This window comes from Dromiciops gliroides, chromosome 1, assembly GCF_019393635.1.
Source record: "Dromiciops gliroides isolate mDroGli1 chromosome 1, mDroGli1.pri, whole genome shotgun sequence".
Classification (NCBI taxonomy): Eukaryota; Metazoa; Chordata; class Mammalia; order Microbiotheria; family Microbiotheriidae; genus Dromiciops; species Dromiciops gliroides.
This window is the reverse complement of record NC_057861.1, coordinates 198,336,046-198,351,310: the sequence shown is the minus strand read 5'-3', so window position 1 is coordinate 198,351,310 and position 15,265 is coordinate 198,336,046.

Sequence of the window (15,265 nt, the reverse complement as noted above, 5' to 3'; positions counted from 1 at the left end):
AAGGAAAAAAAATTTCCCAGGCCAGATGCCTTCAGTGTTTCAGCATGACTGCCAACATTTTAAATGTCTCTCATGTCTTTACTTTGCAAGTCCCTGTTGCATTGCTTTAGATCCTTCAATTATCATCAAATAATTTTTCCTTCTATCTGCTATTCACAAGAATATAACAATCCACTTAAATAAACATAAGATACTAAACCAAAAAAATAATGGCCTACAACTGTTTTCATCTCTGCTCAGACCAGAATCATAGATATTGACCTTAAACTCTAGCAGGAGGGATTCAGTTTCGACTTTATGGGTCAGTAAATGCTGGAATGATTTCCCAAAAGATATTGAAGTCTCTTCCCTGGAGACTTAGAATGAAATAAAAATGTATTTTTTGTGGATCTGCATAAGTGGAAGGATGGACATGGCCAAATCTTATTCATTCTACCTTCATCACATCTCTATCATCCACTCTCTTCTCTCTATCTACTTTATTCACCTTTTGTAAGTATCTTTATCATCTCCTTCCTAGCCTTTTGCAACACCAGAGGCAACTAAGTGGTGCTGTGGATAGAATACTAGGCCTGAGTCAGGAAGATTTGAATTAAAATTTAACCTCAAACACTAGCTGTGTGACTGAGCAAGTCTCAACTTCTGTCTGCCTTGATTTCATCAAATGTAAAATGAGAATAGTAATAGTACTTCCTTTACAGCATTGTTGAGAGGATAAAATGAGGTGATATTTGCAAAGTGCTTAGCACAGTGTCTGGCTCCCAGTAGGCTGGGTGCTTTTCCCCATGGCTACATTCTTCATTTAGCTTTTATATGTTGTCTTCTCTTGGCATATGAGCTCCTGAGGACAATGACTGGCATTTTGCTTATATTTGGAGCCCCAACACTTAACACAGTGTTTGACACATATTAAGTGATTAATGAATTCTGTTGAATTCATTAATTCATGAATTCTGCTCAAAGGCAGACCAGAGATGGTATGCTAAGTTTGAAGATATGGAAGGTTGACTGTCCAGTCAGAGAAATTATCCTAGACATAAGAGAGTCAACCTTCCATATCTGGCTTCAACTTACCATCTCAGTTATTTCATAATATTCCCCTTTATAAATTCTACATTCTAGCCAAAGTAATCTACTAACTATTCTTCAAACTTAGCATACCATCTCTGGTCTGCCTTTGAGCATAATATCTCCCATGCTTGGAATGCTCTCTTCTCCCTCTTCTCCTCCTCCCTTTCACCTCTCAGAATCCCTCACTTTCTTTAAAGCTCAATTTGGGGAGCATTCTAATCATATAGGAAGCCTTTTCTACTGCTACATTTGTTGGTATTATCTCCCTTCTCAAAATGATCTTGTATTTACTCCCTCAGCAAAGAAATTGTGAGCTACTTGAGGGCAAGATTTATTTCATTTTCTTTCTGCATCTCCAATGTCTATTAGAGTCCCAGCCCACAGTAGGTGATTAATCTATTTTTGTTGAATTGAATTAAATTGAACTGAAAGACTTGTGAGAACCTTTTCCTGTGTAGTGTTTCTGTAGCTACCACAAAGATATCATAAAGTCATTAGGTATTAGTAAAAGCTAACACCAATTCCAAGGCTTCCTAATATCTGGTCCAGTTCTTCATTGCATTGTCTTTCTGTGCCTTATAGTATATTTACTTTTGCTTTGAATCCTACCACTGTATTTGTCAGAAGTCATTTTTAAACCACCTTATCTTATTTGTAATTTCAGTTTTCATCTATGAATAAATGTCATAGTCATATTATATAGAGAAACAAATGGCCTTTAATTGTGATGCTTTGATCATCATAAAGAAGCAGTTCATGAGGATATTTAGTTAACAATTATTACAGTATTTCTCATTGTCAACCTTTTCTGAATAACATTTGAATCATATAATTCTATTTTTCCATTGTTTAATATACATAGTTATTAGTAGAATCTAAGCCTTTTTCATACTGTATCCAACACTATCTTATTTTTCACTTTTCACAATACTGTCATTCTTCTGCTAAGTATGTCAATCACAAATTCTTTCAAGGTACAAACTATATGGGCTAAAAGTTATGAAATAGGATGTGGGTGGAGAATGAGAATATAATTCTGCCAAATTTTGGAGACAGGAGATTCTGCAGTCACTAGAACATTTCATTCCAGAGAAGGTGTGAGCAAAGTGGTGGGCATAATTTCCAAAATGAATTTGAAATCCAAATGACAACTCAAAAACAAGGTGAGACACACTTCCATTTAAAAATTGAGATGATTTTGCCCCTATTTCCCTCCAATCCCAAAATTCTTCTACATGATCTTGGAAGACTTGGCATGCAAAACTAGATAAGTAAATGGAGATGATAATGTCTTCTAATTTATCTGAATATCCAAAAATAGATGTGGAAAAGAAAGATAGTCTTTAACAGATACGCAAGTGAGTTGTTTTGTTTTCTTAATATAAACTAAATCTTGGTTAGAAAAAGCAACAATTGAGGGCAGCTAGGTGGCGCAGTGAATAAAGCACCGGCCCTGGATTCAGGAGGACCTGAGTTCAAATCTGGTCTCAGACACTTGACACTTACTAGCTGTGTAACCCTGGGCAAGTCACTTAACCCTCATTGCCCTGCAAAAAAAAAAAAAAGGAAAAAGAAAAAGCAACAATTTAAATTATGTGTATGTGTATGTGTATGTGCATATTAGAGATTGAGAGAGAAGAGAATGAAAGAGAGCAACAGAGCAACAGAGTGAGGAAAGAAAAAGATTGAATTTTATAGTATTGTTCAACTTCTATGGGGCTAGTGGGCACAGAGTGTGAATCTGTGACATAGCAAAGATCAAAGAGATAGAATTCTTAATTTCCAATTTCCTTCTTCCTTCCTTCCTTCCTTCCTTCCTTCCTTTCTTTCTTTCTTTCTTTCTTTCTTCCTTCCTTCCTTCCTTCCTTCCTTCCTTCCTTCCTTCCTTCCTTCCTTCCTTCCTTCCTTTCTTTCTTTCTTTCTTTCTTTCTTTCTTTCTTTCTTTCTTTCTTTCTTTCTTTCTTTCTTTCTTTCTTTCTTTCTTTCTTTCTATCTTTCTTTCTTTTTGGTGAGGCAATTGGGGTTAAGTGACTTGCCCAGCGTCACACAGCTAGTAAGCGTCAAGGGTCTGAGGCAGGATTTGAACTCAGGTCCTCCTGAATCCAGGGCCAGTGCTCTATCCACTGCGCCACCTAGCTGTTCCTCCAATTTCTAATCTATCATTAAATTTTTAAAAAGAACGTCATTATCTTCTACCCCATTATTTCACTCCTTCCTCCAAATGATAGTCGTGTGTTTCTCTTTTTCCCCTGAAGCTTTATTTCAATGCCTCTCCTTGGCATTAAGTTGAATTTAGAATTCCAAAGGTCAAAAAAGCACAAATTCTGGCAGACCCTAGTAATCTGGAAAATGCTTAAATTATGGGATGAGCAATGGCCTGTATATATGATGTAACCCTTCCTCCTTCTTTTTTCCCCCTTACATTTTATAAGTCTTTTGAAAGGCTTATCACTGGAAGTTTGCCTGTGAGTAAAGAATGTTTTATGGTCATAAAATAGACTGTCTACAGAGGAGAAAAAGGTTGTGAACTTCACTGATTAAGAGGATTATGACCACACTGAAGTCATGGTTCTTGAATCATGTAGTTCCTTTAGTAATGTTGGCAATTTTGGGGGCAGCTAGGTGGCACAGTGGATAGAGCTTTGGCCCTGAATTCAGGAAGACCTGAGTTTAAATCTGGTCTCAGACACTTGGCACTTAACTAGCTGTGTGACCTTGGGCAAATCACTTAACCCCAATTGGCTCACCAAAACAAAAACAAAAACAAGTAATGTTGGCAATTTTTATCTTGGGATTCTGAGGAATAATACAGTATACAAGGAAAAGGACAGTTATATCTTCTTATAGACTAGAAAAAACGGGGGGAGGGCACATTTCTCAGCTTCTGAAGATACATAGGGCAACATATGAATCCTTTTAAAAAATGAATCCCTTAAATGAGTCCCTTGTCTCATTGTCTATTCTTCACTCACCCTTTAACCAACAGAAACTGGCAACAACAGAAGTATTCCTCATCATTCAGCATCATGAAACAATACCCTCTACCATTATATCTGCATTATGATGAAAGACATAGGGAGAAAGGGAAAAACAAACAAACAAACAATGGAGACAAAGAAGCATGTATAACTTTCTGTTTGGGCAGGAACAAGCTCTTCTCTAATTCTGGATAATCAAACTCATTTTAAGACTAAACATCTCAGCCTTATAGAGCTTTTCATTTCAGTCATTTTGAATTTGCCAACCTCCCTTCAATCAAATCCAGCTCAGAACTTAAACAAAAACTGTTGGGTTTCTTTGGCAGGCCCACAAGTCAATGATCATACCAACCCTGTTCTTAGTAGTTCCCCACAGGCAGGTTGCCTGGCATTACCTAATCTCCAGTTATGTTTCTAGGCTGCCAGATTCCATTTTATATCTCATTGTACCTTGACTAATGCCTGAGGTGTTTGGCTTCCTTTAGGGGATGCTGGCTGCTTGAAGATTCCATTGGGCTATCTCCCACTTTTATATGTGTTCCCTTTAGAGTTCAAGCTCCACACCCTCTCATTACTTATATTCAGAATCTGCAAGCCAAGACATACATCATTGGACATTAATGGCCACATTTCAAAGCACCTTGATTTGCACAGACACATTGTTTTGTGCATCATTGGATTTTACAAATCAAGAACTAGATAGGTCACAGGAGTAGCTTGTTTGAATGGGTAGGCTAGGCACCAACCCTTATTGCCCATTTAGGCACCTATAAAAGATTGAGTCTTGCCCAGCCAAGTAAAGCAAGTAGAAAACTGAAAAAAAAAATCAGTCAATTTACTGATTGTTTGTCTAGTTAATGTGAAATGTATTTGCTTAGATACATTGAAACAAACAAAAAACTTAATTGATATGTGATTTTGGCTATGTGTCGATACAACTTTAATCAATAGTTGAAGAACAGGTATGACATATCACTGTCCTGCTAGTTATTACAAGGGGAAGAAATAAGAAAAAGCTAATGTCTATGGTGTCCATATTTTACAGACAAATATAGAACAGAGTTTACCAAAGGAGATAAATCTTTTTGCAAAGCCTCATTAAAAGTACATCATAGGTGGCAGCTAGGTGGCGCAATGGATAGAGCACCAGCCCTGGATTCAGGAGGACCTGAGTTCAAATCTGACTTCAGATATTTAACACTTACTAGCTGTGTGACCCTGGGCAAGTCACTTAACCCCAATTGCCTCACCAAAAAAAAAAAAAAAAGTACATCATAGACAGCTGGATTTGCAGAGTTTGAAGGTCAGAGTTTAAGGAATTATTTTGTTCAATGAAATTTTGTAGATTTTTCTAACCATTTGGCCTATTTTGATTTTAAAGATAAATTTTCTTCAGTATTTTTGTACTTTTTTTTTTTACCAAACTATAAATTCTCTTTTTATAATTGTCTTGAATTACTCTCATGTCCCTCCCTCTTTTTTCCTTTACCACTCTTATTTGATTTTTACAATAATTTTTACTTAAAAAAAATCTATTCAATGAATTCTTCTTGGGCTTTTGTCCAATCTGCATTTTTTTCTTTGAGGTTTTGCTTGTAAATATTTTCAAGTCATTGTCTTCTGAATTTGTGTTTTCAGCTTCCCTGTCATCATAAAAGAGGTTGTTCTTTTGTTATTGCTGTTGTTTTTTCTTGACACCCCCCCATTTCTTGACTATGTAATTAATGTTAGAGTTGAGCTCTACCCATCTTTGGGGGTTGTATGTGGAGGGATGACTGGCCTGAACTTCTGTAGCTCAATCTGAGGGCCTGTAAGTTTTTGATGTTTCTAAGGTTATATGATTTGAAAAGAGTTTCAGTTAATGCTGCGTAGTCTACATTTTGATGCTTACCTAAGTAGATCCCATTTCCTCATGACCATGATTCCTCTCTGACATGGAACTGCAAAACACACTGTGGTAGTGTCACTGCTCTCTTGTAACTATAAGTGTTCCTCTCGAACTGGATAATATACAATGGATCTTCCAAATGGAGCAAGGTCTTGTGCGGAGTATTAGCATTATTTTTAATTACAAGTAAAAATACTTTTGAACATTATTTTTTAAAATTAATTTTAGTTCCAAATTCTTTCTCTCCCTCCCATTTCTCCCATCTCATTGAAAAAGCAAGGAATTTTATATAGGTTATACATGTGTGGTCATGTAAAGCATATTTCCATATTAGTCATGTTGTGAGAGAAAACACAGACCAAAAAAAAGTAAAAAAAAAATGCTTCAATATGCACTCAGATCCCATAAGTTCTTTCTCTGGAGGTGGACAGCATTTTCATCATTAATCCTTAAGAAGTGTCTTAGAGAATTTTATTTCTGAGAATAGCTAAGTCATTCTTAACTGATCACCATACAATATGGAATTTATTGTGTTACAATGTTCTGGTTCTGCTCACTTCATTTTGTGTGAGTTCATATAAGATTTCCCAGGTCTTTTTGGAAAGCATCCTGCTTATCATTTCTTACAGCACAATACTATTCTATCAATCATATACCACTACTTGTCCAGCCAATCTCCAATTAATGGGCATCTTCTCAATTTCCTATTTTTTGTCACCACAAAAGAGATGCTATAAATATTATTGCATGTATATGTGTGCATGTTCTTTTCCTTTTTCTATCTCTTTAGGGTACAGACCTAGTAGTGGTATTGCTGGGTCAAAGAGTGTAGACAATTTTATAGCTCTATGTGTGTAGTTCCAAATCGATCTCTGGAATGTATTGATCAGTTCATAACTTTAGCAACAATGCATTAGTGTCCCAATTTACCCCCATTCCCTTCAACATTTGTCATTTACCTTTTCTGTCATTAATATTAGCCAATCTGACAGGTGTGAGGTGGTACCTTAGAGTTGTTTTAATTTACATTTCTCTAATCAATAATTATTTAGAACATTTTTTCACATGACCATAGATAGTTTTGATTTCTTTATCTGAAAAGTGCCTGTTCATATCCTTTGACCATTTATCAATTGAGGAATAATTCATATTCTTATATATAGAGAGGCACTCAGATCTCTACATATTTGAGAAATAAGGCCTTCATCAGAGACATGTTATAAAATTTTACTTGTTTTTTTGCTTTCCTTTAAATCTTGGCTGCATTGGTTTTGTTTGTGCAAATCCCTTTTAATTTAATGAAATCAAAAGTATCCATTTTATATCTTATAATGATCTCTTGTTTAGTCATAGATTCTTCTCTTATCCATAGATCTCACATGTTCCTCTAATATGCTTATGTGGTATCACCCTTTATGTATAACTCATGTACCCATTTTGATGGTGTGTCCTATAATCTCCTTCTGATTAAGTGTTCAACCTTCTTATCATCCCTGTGTGTTGATCACTCTGAGTACTGCTGTTGCTGCTGCTTTTGCTGCTTCTAAGGATGACAACTGATATCAATTCTGTCTCACCACATTCCTGGCAAGCCCTTACCTTAGTGTCTGTACACCTGTTTTTTTTGTCTTACCAAGCTGCTCTGGGCTAAACAAAAAGACTCACTGTGATTTTTTTTTTTGGTTATCCTGCTGAAAATTCAATTTGATGTGCTTTTTAACTTGTTTAGAGAGAATGTTGAGAGAATTCAGCAAAAATGCTCACTTTACTCCACCATCTTGTCTTTTTCTCTAGACACAATAGCTATGTGATCCTAGGCAACTCATCTAACTTCTATGAACCTCAATTTCCTCATGTGCAAAATAGGGATAATAATACCACCTCCCTCACAAAGTCATGAGAATCAAATGAAATAACATGTAACTATTTCACAAATCTTAATTTTTTGTGTAAATGCTATTAATTTATTATTATTAATAATTTGGAATAGACCTCAGAGTTCATTAAGCCAATGTAAACAGCAATCCCTATTTACAATATCTTAGTGTTATAATTGGTTATTCAGCTTCCACTTGAAGATCTGTATTATTAGTAAATCCACTCTCTCCAGAGGCAATCCATCCTACTTTTGAATAGCTATAATTTTAAAGAAGCACTTCTTTGCCCCCAACTGGAATTTTCTCCTTTATTATTTCCATGCATTATTCCTCATCTTTTGGAGAGATACAAAACAATTATGGTAATAATATCTAGCATTTATATAGCACTTAATATGTGGCAGGCAGCATACTAAGTACATTACAAATAATATCTCATTTGATCTACACAACTCTGGGAAGTAGGTGCTATTTTTTTTTTGGTGAGGCATTTGGGGTTAAGTGACTTGCCCAGGGTCACACAGCTAGTAAGTGTTAAGTGTCTGTGGCCGGATTTGAACTCAGGTACTCCTGAATCCAGGGCCAGTGCTTTATCCACTGTGCCATCTAGCTGCCCCCAGTAGGTGCTATTATTGTCCCCCATTTTACAGATAAGGAAACTGAGGAAAACAGAAATTAAATGGCTTGCATAGGGTTACACAGTTGGAAAGTATTTGAGACTGTGTTTGAATTCAGTTCTTCCTAACTCCTAGACCAGCATTTTACTCACTCCGTTACCTAGCTGCCCTCTTGGTGGCTTTCTAAATAACAAAACTTCCAATACTTGAAAATAGTTTAGTTTAGTCTTCTCTTGAGGCTTCTCTTCTGCAGCCTACAAACCATTCATTGGTCTTTCACTCTAGCCTACAAGCTATTCATAGTTCTTTCACTCAGTGATCATATGATATGATTTTGATTCTCTGACCATTACAGTTATTTTGGTGTGGACATTCTTAAGCTTATTGATGTCTTTCCTTAATTGGGATGCCCAAAGCTGCAAACAAGACCCAGATATGGAATGAGCAATGACATGTAGAATGAAATAGTCACTTATCTTGCTGTAGACACTATGCTAATATCATTGTGGCCCCAGGGCACATAGGTTTTGTTTGTTTCAAACTTCCATATCACAATGTTTATTGAAAATTAAGCTCAGATACAATGAAATGATACTAGTTATCATGAACAATGAATTGTTTCTAGTTATACCTACTTCATCTAATAATTGTGCAATTCATTTTGTGAAACCTACTAAAGGACTTTATATATACTCCCAGTAAATTTCATCTAATTAGATTTCGCCAAAAGTTATAACTTCCTGATTTCTTTTTGGATCCTGTCTCTGTCAATATATTAGCTCCATTTTCCAGCTTCACATCACCTACAAGCATTGACAAACATGTTGATCATGCTATTTTCCCAGTCACTGATAAAACTAATGAAAAGAAGAGGGCCAAGAATAGACCTCTGAGGAGCTTTATTCTTACCTTAACTTTTAGCTTGATATCAATCCATCAATCACCTCTCCTTTGGTCCAGTTCTTTGACTATTCCTGAATACACCTAATTATATTACCATCAAATCCTTAATTCTTCATCTTATTTACAAGGACATTCTAAATTACATAACTAAATGCCTTTCTAAAATTTAAACATTCAGAATTTATGAAAGTTCTCTGGCCTATTAGTCTAGTAAGTCTATGATTAAAGAAAATTAGTTTATCTGACATGACTTGTTTCTATTGAACCCATACCACCTCTTAGTTTTTTTAATGCATTTTATTTTGTTATGTATTTCCTAATTACATTTTTTAAATTTAACATTCATTTTTTAAAAATGATTTCCAAATTCTATCCCTGTCTTAAACCTCTCTCCCAAACCCTTTGAAAAGGCTAGAAAATATGATACCAATTACACATGGAATACATTTCCATATTAAGCCTGTTGTAAAAGAAAACACAAAAATACACAAACAAGAAAAACAAAAAAAGTGAAAAAACATGCTATAATCTATACTCAGAATTTATCAGTTCTCTCTTTCTGGAGGTAGATAGTATTTTTCATCATGGATCCTTTTGAATTATCTTAGATCATTTTCTTGATCAAAGTAGTTGTCTTTCACAGTTGCTCATCATTACAATATTGTTGTTACTATGTACAATGTCCTCCTTTTTCTGCTCACTTTATTTTGCATCAATTAATATATGATTTTGCAGTTTTTTAAAACCATCTTGCTCATCATTTCTTAGAGCACAATAGCATTCCATCACAATCATATACTATAAGTCGTTTAGTCATTCCTCAATGAATGGATATCCTCTCAATTTCCAGTACTTTACCACAACAAAAACTTCTAGAAGTGTTTTTTCCATGGATAAGTCCTTTCCCCTTTTCTTTTACCTCCTTGGGATGAAGATCTAGTAGTGGTATTTCTGGTTTTAAGTTCATGCACAGTTATGTAGCCCTTTAATGTAGTTCACATTATTCTTCAGAATGGTTAAACCTATTCACAAGTCCAAAACAGTGCAATAGTGTTTCTATTTTTTCACATTCCCTCCAGAATTTGTTGTCTTCCTCTTCTGTCATGTTACCCAATCTGATTGTGATGTGATATGTTAGACATGTTTTAAATTGCATTTCTCTACTTAATAATGATTAAGAACATTTTTTCATATTACTATTTATAGCTTTGATTTCTTCTTCTGAAAATTGCCCATTCATGTCCTCTGATCATTTATAAATTTTGAACCACTCATACTTTGTTTTACAAATTTGGCTAAGTTCTCCATATATTTTGAGAAGTGAGGCCTTTACCAGAGAAACTTTTTTCCCCAGTTTCCTACTGCCCCCCCCATTTTGGTTGTATTAGTTTTATAAGTGTAAAAATTATTTAATTTTAGGTAATCAACACTATCCATCTTACTTTCTATCTCTTATTTAATCATAAACTCTTTAATTATCCATAGATCTGACAGATAAAATTTTCCATACTCATCTAATTTATTTGTGATATTACTCTTTGTGTCTAAATCCATTTTCACCTTATTTGGTATGTGATGAGAGATTTTGGTCTATGCCTAGTTTCTTTCAAATTTCCTTGCAATATTCCCAGAAATTTTTATCTTAGAAATACCAAAGCTTGAATCTTTCGGGTTATCAAGCATTAAATTATTATGGTGATTTAGTTTTGTTCATTATGTACATAATATATTCCACTGATCCACCACTCTATTTTTTATTTAGTACCAGATTATCTTCATGATTACCACTTTTTTAATATACTTTGAAATCTATTATGGCCAGGCCACCTTCTTTCTCATTTTTTCCACTGATTCCCTTGATATTCTTAAACTTTTATTATTCCAAATTAGTTTTGTTCTTAATTTTCTATATTTTTCTATAAAATAATTATTTGGTATTTTGATTATTATGACTCTGAATAAGTAAATTCATTTAAATCATATTGTTATTTTTATTATATTGCCTTGGACTATCTATGAGCAAATATATTTCTCTAATTATTTAGATCTGTCTTTATTTGCATGAAAAGTGTCTTGTAATTTTGTTCATATAGTCCTTGGCTTTGTCTTGGCTGGTGGACTTCCAGATATTTTATATTTTCTGCAATTATTTCAAATGGAATTTCAATATCTCATCCTGCAAGATTTTATTGGTAGTATGTAGAAATGCTGATGATTTATTTGTGTTTATTTTATATCCTGCAGCTTTGCTGAAGTTGTTAATTGTTTCAACCAGCTTTTAGTTGATTCTTTAGGGTTCTCTAAGTATGCCATTATATCTCCTACAAAGAATGATAGTTTTCATTTTGGGATATCTTTGTGGTGGTATTAGATACTTTGAATTTCTATTTTACCTTCTGGTTCTAGGATATTGAAGCAGTTTTCCTTTGTAATTTCTTAAAGTATGATGCCTAGGCTTTTTCTTTCATTATGACTTTCAAGTAGTCCAATACTTCTTTTTTTTAATAGAATTTTATTTTCCAAAATATATGTAAAAACAAAATTTTAACATCAATTTTTTAAAAAAACTTTGTGTTCCAATTTCTCTTCCCCCCCCTCCATTCGCACCCCCCACCCACAAGAACTCAAGCAATTCAAAATAAGTTATACATGAGTAGTCATGGAAAAATTCCCATATCAGTTCATTGTGAGAGAAAACAGTCAAATAAACCAGAACTTCAGATTAAGGAATTGTAAAATAGGAAAAGAAAAAAGAAATTTAAAATGTGTTTCCATCTGTTTTCAGATACTATCAGTTCTTTCTCTGTAGATGGGCTACAATCTTCATAAGTCTTTCAGGGTTATATTGGATCATTGCCTTGCTGAAAATAACCACATGCTTCCCAGCAGATCATCCCCCACTATTTCTGTTATTTTGTATACAGTACATTTCACTCTGCTTCAGTTCATGTAGATCTTTCCAGGTTTTTCTGATAGAATCCTGTTTACAGTATACAGTACCTTAAGCTTAACAGAGAATTTTCTTCATAAAAGCCCAGCAGAGTAGGTACCATACATTTTGCCATTATAATCAATCATCATAACTATTTCCCTCCATCCCACTCCCTTCCTATGACATTTACTCTATCTTCTTTTTACCTATTCCTCCTCAGAAATATTTTACTTCTGACTATCCTCTCCCTAGCTCTGCACTCCCTTTTTTCACCCTTCCTTCCTTATCCTCTTCCCCTCCTATTTTCCTGCAGGGTTAAATAGATTGCTCCTCCCAATTGGGTATGAAAGCTATTCCCTCCATGAGCCCACTCCAATGAGATCAGGGTCTCTGAGATAATTCTGTGTTCTAAATGTTTTCTTCCTCCCTCCCTCCTCAACCCTCCCTATGAGATAAAGCAATTCAATATGTCATACTGGTGCAGTAATGCAGAACATCTTCATCTTCCTTGAAAGTGTTTTGCTTTTTACTGCTCTCTCCCCCAATCTGCCCTTTCCTCCTTCCCTTCTTCCCCCTTCCCCTTTTCTCTCTCCCCCCTCAGGGCAAAAAATATATTACTATACCTACTTGATCATGTATATTAGTCATTCTTTGAGCCAATTCCGATGATATTTAGGTTCACTCACTCCCCAGCTCCTTCTCCCTCTTCTACTCTCCTCCATAAGCTTTTTTCTTATTTCCTTCATGTGAATTACCTCTCCCCAGACCATCTCTCCCCTTCTCCCTCCCCCAGTTTATTCCTCCTACACCTCAACACTTTTTTAATGATGCCATCATGGATTAGTTAGGTGACACAGTGGACAAAGCACCGGCCCTATCTTTGCTGGTTGGTTCCATAGTAAGTAGGCCTGAGGTTATCTCTGGACCTGAGAACAGGCCAGGTGAGATTAAAACCTGCCCCCCCCAACCCAAAACACCTGGGACCTTCTGAAGCTGAGAACAGGAGTAGAGCCAAGAAGCAGCCCCACCCCCCAGTGGAGAGTTTAAAATCAAGTGAAAGCAAGGCCAGGAAAGCTAAGAAGAAACCCAACCATCCCCTGGGCCACACTGAAGCTTGGTCCTGGAAGCAGTGCCATACTTTAAGAAGGAGTTAAAAGCCAAGAAATAGTAAGCCAGGATGAGTAGGCAGAGAAAGCAGAAGACCATCGAAAACCTCTTTGGGGATAAGGTAGACCACAATACAACCTCAGAAGAAGAAGATAATAACAGGATCAAAGCTCCAACATCCAAAGCTTCCAAGAAAAATATGAACTGGTTTCAGGCCATGGAAGCTCTCAAAAGGGACTTTGAAGAGAAAGTAAGAGAAATAGAAAGAAGAGGTAGAGAAAAGGAGGAAAGAATGGAAATGGAAATGAGAGCGATGCAGGAGAGTCATGAGAAAAAAGTCAACAGTTTGAAAAGCCAAATGGAAAAGGAGATTAAAAAACTGTCTGATGAAAATAATTGCCTAAGAATTAGGATTGAAGAAATGGAAGCTAGTGACCATATGAGAAACTAAGACACAGTAAAGCAAATCCAATTGAATGAAAAAATAGAGGGCAATGTGAAATATCTCCTTGGAAAAACAGCTGACCTGGAAAATAAATCTAGGAGAGATAATTTGAAAATCATTGGACTACCTGAAAACCATGACAAAAACAAAAGCTTAGACACCATCCTCCAAGAGATTTTCAGGGGAAATTGCCCTGATATTCTAGAAGCAGAAGCTAAAATAGAAATTCAAAGAATCCACCGATCACTTCCTGAAAGAGATTGCAAAAGGAAAACCTCCAGGAATATTATAGACAAATTCCAGAACTCCCAGGTCAAGGAGAAAATATTGCAAGCAGCTAGAAAAAAGGAGTTCAAATACTGTGGAGATCCAATAAGGATAAAGCAAGATTTAGCAGCTTCTACATTAAAGGACCGAAGGGCATGGAATAAGATATTCCAGAGGGCAAAGGAACTGGGACTTCAGCCAAAAATCATGTACCCAGCATAACCGCGTATAATCTTTCAGAGGCAAAAATGGGATTTCAATGAGAAAGAGGTCTTTCAAGCATTTGTGATGAAAAGACCTGAACTGAATAGAAAATTTGACTTTCAAATACAAGAACCTAGAGAAGCATAAAAAGGTAAACAGGAAAAAGACTTCATGAGGGATATTAAAAGATCAAACCATTTATATTCCTACATGGGAAGATAAGACTTTGAAATCATAATAACTATCTCAGTAAGAAATTCAGAGAAGACAGGTCTGAACTGAATATGAAGGGATGATATCTGTAAAGCATTTTTGTTTTGTTTTTTGTAGGGCAGACAGGGTGGAGTGTCTTATGTCTGGGACTGGATTTGGGCTTGGGGCCTCCTGGGTCCAGGGCTGGTGCTTTGTCCACTGTGCCACCTAACTAATCCATGAGTCCAATACTTCTTCTTTTTTTTTTTTTTTTTTTTTTTTTTTTTTTTTTTTTTTTTTTTTAGTGAGGCAATTGGGATTAAGTGACCAGTAAGTGTTAAGTGTCTGAGGCCGGATTTGAACTCAGGTACTCCTGACTCCAGGGCCGGTGCTCTATCCACTGCGCCACCTAGCTGCCCCTGGAGTCCAATACTTCTTAAAATTTTTTTTCCCTCAATCTATTGTCCAGGTCACTTTTACCCACAATGAGATATTTCACATGCTTCTTCTATTTGTCATTCTTTTGACTTTGTTTTATTGTTTATTGGTGTTTCGTTGAATTATTAATTTCCATTTGCCCAGTTCTACATTTTAAGTATTTTTTTTCCATGAGCTTTTGTACTTCTTTTTAAAAATCTGGACAATTTTGCTTTTATAAAGAGTTATTTTCATTAGTAAAATTTTGTATGTCTTTTACCATTTGATCAATTCTGTTTTATGGTGTTATTTTCGTAAATATTTTTGTACTTCTTTTACCAGGTTGTTTATTGTGTTTTAATAATTT